Source organism: Podarcis vaucheri, assembly GCF_965113315.1.
Source record: "Podarcis vaucheri genome assembly, chromosome: 15".
NCBI lineage: Eukaryota > Metazoa > Chordata > Lepidosauria > Squamata > Lacertidae > Podarcis > Podarcis vaucheri.
This window is the reverse complement of record NC_138753.1, coordinates 21,813,653-21,821,485: the sequence shown is the minus strand read 5'-3', so window position 1 is coordinate 21,821,485 and position 7,833 is coordinate 21,813,653.

The window sequence follows — 7,833 nt, the reverse complement described above, 5'->3', positions numbered from 1 at the left end:
GGCTGCACAATCAATTAGATCAATGCAAGGGAGAGTTTCACAAGGGAGAGAGAATCACCCCCACTGAAGACTGCTCAGCGCCTGAACTGATAATCAGCTGTCAAGGGTGGTTTTGATATTGAGCTGAGAGGCATCCTGCCACCAAGTTGGCAGGGCCAGAGTTGACAAGCCGAGTGTTGTTTTGCAAAGTGGTTGCTTTCCCTGATTTGGCATCTGCATTAGGTTCACCTTGCAAAATGAGCCGTGCAGTGTGAGTTTATTACCTGAGAAGGAAGTTCCAAATAGCCCCCGGCTTAACAGTCATTGGACACAACAGCAGAAGAGTTACTCGATGAAGCTGCTGGCATCATGCAATTGTCAGCTACCTAATGCAGAGGAAAACCATCCTTATATCCCGTACCTAAGTCAGTGGAACTCAAGGTTGCAATATGTTACCTCTGAGCCCTCTCTGATCTCCTTTCACCATTGCAAAAGTCTGTACATTGTACTTTGTACTTACTGGTATGGAAACCTTATGGCCACTGACCCATCTAGTCCAGCATCCTGTTCTCTCACAGTAGCCAACCAGATGCCTGTGAGAAACCTGCAAGCGAGATTGGAGCACTAGAGCACGCTCCCCTCCTGTGGTTTCCAGCAACTGGTATTCAAATCAAAATCAAATTAAGCTTTATTGTACTAGCCAAAAGCCATGACAAAACCATAAGAACACTGTCATGGAAAGAAATATCTATATAACTATATAGCTGTATATAAAAATCAGAGCCACTGACTGAACCATCAAGATCATAAAATGCAGATGTACGTGTAGATTGGGGACACAGCATACAATATTGAACTGTTATTCAGAAGCATTACTATCTGAATTTCATCCATGTTTACCAACATCCCTTCAATGTTGTCATTTCCTTGCTTCTTTGATCCCCCCCCCCATACATGTGCTTTCACTCACAGGCACAGTGAATGCATCATGGGTTTTGTTGTCTTAAATGAACTTTGCCTATACACACATACAGAGAGAGAGAGAGAGAGAGAGAGAGAGGTATATATGCGCATCTGCCATTTTCCCTTAAAGTTGACCCTGACACTGAAGATTGTTTGAGATTGTAGGAGACAGCTGAATGAGAAAGAAGTAATATATTTGGCAGATGAAGGTGATGGACTACATGGAACTGGCGGAAATGACTGGCAGAATCCGAGACCAGGGAGAAGAGTCGGTGGAAGAAGATTGGAAGAATTTTAAAGACTATTTACAGAAATACTGCAAAATTAATGAATGTTAGAATGATGTCAGAATGAAGTTAAGTGGTTTTAGCAGCACTGTTATAAAGGAGTATGTAAAAATGGTTTGTTAACAGGTGAGAATCCAAAGTTACAATATATTAAGTTAAAGGATTAGTATAAAAACAAAGAGGGAAAGGATTTGCTGAATTAACTAACTGAACTGGAATACAAAAAAGGGAGGTGTGAGGAGGTCAGGGAAACAAGTAAATGAAAGACAAGACATGGAAAGATTGATTTGTTTTTAAGTCTTTTTATTTTTCTGTATTTTGTATTTTTTCTTTTCTTTTTTCCCCTTTTTCTTATTTTTGTAACCTTTTTTGAAACTTTAATAAATATCATTTAAAAAAAGAGAGAGAAAGAAGTAATATATTGCCAGGAGGGAGCTAGTTTGACATGAAGTCTTAAAATATTGAAAATGCTGTTATCTCAATATTTTATTTTATTTTAAAAATACTTTTTGATGTACGGTAAGTTTGACAATAAAAACTTCCGAAGATGGGCATATGAGGATGCATCAGAAACACAGAACGTTTTTTGGTATGGCCACCAGAAATTTTAAAGAAGAAAAAATCCTTGCCAATTTCAGTGGAAAATAAAGTGTTGCCTAGAATGATTGCCAGCTTGAATAACTGGAGGCTGCTTTCCAAATACCATTCTACCCCCCCCCCCAGCTCTTCCTTGTCCATTTTTATCAGCAGTAAACATTAAGGCGTAGAGTCCACGGAGCTGGAAATATGAGCACAGTAATGGCTTTTTCATGTGTAGTCCTGATGCAATCCCTAATTTAATAACTAACAATGTGAAATTTCTGGCTGGTTTGGAAGCAGAACTTGTTTAATGCTTTAATTGGTACTTATTCCAAACAGTTCATTAGAAAGGCTGCTCCTTCTGCCTGCTTTTATAGTTGAGCTGACCTGACAAGCAGGAGGCCAGCAACTCTGATCAAGCAAAGATGCTAATTAACAAGCCTGGGGTCAGGCCTGTGTTTGTGAACACATTAGGTGCTCTGGGGAGGTCAGGAGTGGGGAACAGACACAGATGTCAAAATATGGTAGAAGCATATCAGGCTGTAGGGTGGTTCCCCCCCCCCTTCCAATCCACTTTTTCTGGCAGTGTAACACACAGGATTGATAGCATAGGACGCTACCTCTGACATCCCTGGAATGGATTCCATTTGGCTACAGGCCAGCACTTGGAATTTTAATTGGCAAATAAGAGACCTTGTGCTATTGCTCAAATGTAAGCCAGGGATGGGGAACCTCTTCAGACGTTGATGGACTCCAGCTCCCATCTGCCCCAAGCAGCATAGCCAATGATAGAGATGATGGCAATTGTAGTCCAGCAACATTTTAGGGCCATACATGTTCCCTGCCTCCATGCTTCTACAATATGGCTGGTTTGCACTATTACCAGTAGAAGGTGCCTGGTTCAGTCCCTGGCATCTCCAGGTAAAGTTTCCTACTTGTGGGCTTCCCATAATGGACATCTGGTTGACCCCTGTGTGAAGAGGATGCTGTATTCGCTGGACCATTGGAAGATCCAGCAGGCTCTTCTTATGTTCTTATGATTGGGAGAGAGCCCTGTCTGAAATCCTGGACAGCTTCTATTGAACAGTGTCAACAGGATTGAGCTAGAATTGGACCGATGGTCCTCCTTCGCTATAAGGCTGCTTCCTTTTGTTCTGCTCTCTCACTTGGGGGGATTTTATGATGATAGCTCTACTTGGGCTCTGACACCCTACCATTATTTTTAATGTCTGGAGTACAAAGAGCGGAATGAATCATGGCAGCCTGTCGCCTTGGTATCTGAATCCCATAGCTCATCTTGTACAGGTGGGCTAAACCCTTTCATTACCACTTGTCACGGTTCCACAGGCCAAGTTGCTGAGAGATGGGGCATCACACTGAAAAACAAAGGAGAGATTTGCCTCCTGAGATAAGGATGAAGGACTGCCAAGCAGATGGCCCTAGATGGAAATAAATGCAACAAGGATGCCAGCCCGTTCATCTCCCACCATATCAAACTCTCCAGTGTGCATCTGTGATTAGGCTTAAAAAACGTGTCAGCCACCTATTGCCAAGTGGCAAACGCCACTCAGAGGTGATGTGTAGATACAGATCAATCTTGCACTGTGCAGGGCTTGTAGGACTACGCTTGCAATGACAGCACAGATACTAAAACTGCAAAGATGCAGATAGGATCAGCATGGCCCTCTCGCTGGGATGCCATGCACATCCAATAAACATTCCATATTTTCATAGCTCAGTGGCAAAACATCTGCTTTGCTCCTGGTTAAGTCCCTGGCATCTCCAGGTAGGGCTAGAAAAATCCAGGCAGCCATCCTATAAGACTCTCCTGGGAGCAAAACCCATTGAAATCAATGGGGCTTATATATGCATCAGAAACAGAAAGGAGGAAGCAGTGTGGATTTGGGAAGGGATGTAGCTTATCGGCTGAGCTTTTGCTTTGCATACAGAAGGTCCCAGGTCCTATCCCCAGTGACACCTCAAGATACAATTAGGACAGGATCCCAGCAGGAAACCATTGAAGACCACTAGCAGTCACAGTAGACAACACTGAGCTAGATGGACATGTGGGACTGTCTCAGTATAAGGTACCTATTTTTCCATGGCTATGTTTTTAAAATTGTGAAAGAGGAGGGATATGTGCTCAAATCCTCCTTAATGTGAAAAAAAGAAACCTAGGACAATGAGTCGAAAATTAAGCCACTTGCAGACATTGTATGAATGAGTGGAGAGGGGGGAGGAGATGTGTTTTTTTATCTTCATTGTAAGGTCTGATAAAAGCTCTGTGTGTGTCGAATTGTGCAAGGGCTCTATGCTAGCAGGCACTATTTAAACCAGCAGCTGGCAGAGGAAGGAGCTGGAGAAGGGAGTGTGTATGGTGTCTCCCCCTAGCAATTTGCTCCATCCCTGGGGAACAGAATAAATCCTCCCCCCACACACGAGATATGTGGCCCATGAATGAGGCTGTGAAAAAGGAGAGGGAGTTTTAACATAGCCCTGTCTGTTGCATTTTTCCAGTATTTCTTTAATCAATGAATAACCAACCTCTGGAGTTTGAAAGAATCAGAAGGCAAGTTAGAGCAGGGTAAACAAAGTCAGGGCATGGAAGGTGGAGTGGAACCTTTTGCCCTGCATAGGGATGGGCAAATATATCCATTTCAGTTTCTTATAGATAGGAGTTGAGATCTAACAACCAGGTTGGGGAAGGTTGTTTAGGCCTAGGGGCTAGATGTGGCCCTCCAGGTGCCTCGCTATGACCTCTGAAACTACAACTAATCCAGAACATGGCAGCTAGACTGGTGACTGGGAGCGGCCGCCAAAACCACATAATACCAGTCTTGAAAGACCTACATTGGCTCCCAGTACATTTCCGAGCACAATTCAAAGTGTTGGTGCTGACCTTTAAAGCCCTAAATGGCCTCAGCCCAGTATACCTGAAGAAGCGTCTCCACCCCCATCGTTCAACCCAGACACTGAGGTCCAGCACCGAGGGCCTTCTGGCAGTTCCCTCACTGCGAGAAGCCAGGTTACAGGGAACCAGGCTAAGGGCCTTCTCGGTAGTGGTGCCTGCCATGTGGAACGCCCTCTCATCAGATGTCAAAGAAATAAACAACTATCTGACGTTTAGAAGACATCTGAAGGCATCCCTGTTCAGGGAAGCTTTTAATGACTGATGTTTTAATGTATTTTTAATCTTTTGTTGGAAGCCACCCAGAGTGGCTGGGGAAACCCAGCCAGATGGGCAGGGTAGAAATAATAAATTATTATTATTACTATTACAGTGGTACCTCGGGTTACAGGCGCTTCAGGTTACAGATGCTTCAGGTTACAGACTCCGCTAACCCAGAAATAGTACCTCAGGTTAAGAACTTTGCTTCAGGATGAGAACAGAAATCGCACGGTGGTGGCAGAGGGAGGCCCCATTAGCTAAAGTGGTGCTTCAGGTTAAGAACAGTTTCAGGTTAAGAACGGACCTCTAGAATGAATTAAGTTCTTAACCCGAGGTACCACTGTATATGTCTCTGCAGCCACACCTTTTGGCATCCCTACTTGCACCTTTCCGGAGTTTTGTTTTTGCCAGACTGGATTTGTCCTTAACTTCTGAGACTGCTTCCTCTTGCCTTGATGGAGTGTGTGTGTATGTGTAGAAACTAGCTACTGTACAAAGGTAATATTTACATCTATAGCTGCACTCACTTTTGCCTCTGGCCCCATCTGTCGCTAGCATGTAGCTGCCAGAAGGATGCCTAGGAGGGATATTGCTATCATCATCATCATCATCATTTCTACCCCACTTGTCAGGCAAGAACTCTTCTAAACTCTTTTAGCTTACACATTATCAAAACAAGACAGTACTTAACTGGATGCTAGGGCAAAGGGACAGGGAAGTAAGAGGAAAATAAAAACCTAGGCACCAAATTCTAAACAGTAGTTCCTGTAATGACTAGTTGGCACAGTTCAGGGGCAGGAGGTGCCTGATGGAGCTGGACCTCCAGCAAAGCTGATGGAACGAGCCTATTGCTTCCTCTCTCTCCCACTGAGGCAGTCAGAGGGAATGGCTGCCCCCATATGACAGTTGAAGGGAGAGGGGGCCTGATGGAGGAGAATGTGGCCCTCGGGTTGAATAAAGTTCCTCACCCTGTGTCTACATAAATAAAATCCCAGTGAAGGTATAGAATGTCTCATCAAAATGAGAGAACCCATGAGTAGTGCTCAATAACTTGTTCTAATTTGGGCTGCCTCTTGTCGCTGCGCATTTTCAAGGTGAAAGGGGAGACCATTCTTGCTTGATTCCAAACACCCTCATCCATATGAAAACTGCTAATATTAATGTCCTAAAAGGGAGGGGGGAATAGTGCTCATCATTGTCTAAGTTCCTTTCTTTGATATCTTTAATACTGCCATATTTCAAACTCATAAAATCCATGACAGGAGAAATTAAACCTATTCATACTTAATACAATATACCCACAGATTAATTTCCTGTTTAATCAATTATAACCATGTTTCAAAAATGATTTCCCCCTTCCTCTTAAAAAAAATAAAAAAATAAAAAGAAAGAAAGAAAGGCAAGAAGCTGAAAAGGTTTTCCAAACAGTTGTCAAATCTTTATTTGGCAACTCTTCGTTTTTAATATATGTTTAAGAAGCAAAATCTTTTGATCGAGAAATTGCATGTTATGGTGAGATTGAATATCTATTATAAATGATTGTATCAGACACTGCACACTTGCTCTACATTTATTTTGCGTTATATTTAATTAAATTGTGCTTTTTTTAAAAAAAAAATCCATACAGGGTGAAAAATCCAGTGCGATTCACAGATGAACATACTGTGTAACATAGGGAGGCACTGTTGTCAAAAGTGGAAATGCGCATCTTCCGTAATATGTAGCTCCTTTGTAACATGACATTGGAGACTGGTACATTAGGGCAAATAAAGTATTGCCCCACCTACCTTAGTCCACCGCCGCTTGACTGCATTCTGTCCATGGCTCTGTCCAGGGGAAGATTTACGGCTATGCGAATGGGGTACATGCACTAGGTGCTGAGCCCAGGGGGAACCATCTCAAAGCCTGGTAAGCAAGGTGCTGGGCTTTGGGAAAGAGGTGTGAGGCTCTGACAGCGTCCTAGAGTCCTCCCTTCTCCTTCCCAAAGCCTAGCTAGTGTTTTCCCAGCTTTGGTAAGGAGGTAGGGCTCTAGGACCCTGCCTGAGCCCTTGCAACTGCTTCCCAAAGCGGGGATCCTCCTTACCCACCTTTGGGAAGGCAGCACAAGGGCTGGGAAGGGGCGTGCCAAATGTTGGCCTTGCACAGGATGCCATAGTACCCAAGTCCACCACTCCTCTGTCTCTCATTGGCTCTGGCCCCACCCACTGTTGCTTGACTTGTCTTCCACTCCACTAGGGCCACTGGGGACCTGCCACCACTGTACTGACTATTGTTCCATCTGCTCTAGTGCCTGCCTACTCCGCCTACTCTTACTCTGATGGGAAGCAGTTCTCCAGGGTCTTAGTGATGGCTCCACCCCCCCCCCCCGAAAAATAGGTACTGGTACTCACCATGAAGATATTGCAGTAAGTGCCACACACCCTTTTGAGGTACTGGTACTGTGTACCCTTGAATACCCCTGGGGAAGCACTGGTCTTAATCAAGCTACTCTTCCCCTGACCTGCCATTTTTACTGACATGGGCAAACCTCAACCCTTCAGCTACAGCTACTCTACATTTGATACAATTCCTTTCTACCCCTTTCTGTCCACATCCACATCATACATTTTAAGCACTATAATATCACTTTAAAAAGTCTGAACAGTCATGCTTCCCCCCAAAAAATTCTGGGAGTTTGTTAAGGGTGCTGAGAGCTGTGGGGAGGCTTGCATTCCCCTTTGAGAGCTACCTCTTCCCAGGAAATTCTTTTTTTATGATATTTATTAAAATTTCAAAAACTTTTAACTTAATATATTGTAACTTTGGATTCTCACCTGTTAACAAACCATTTTTACATACTCCTTTATAATATTGCTG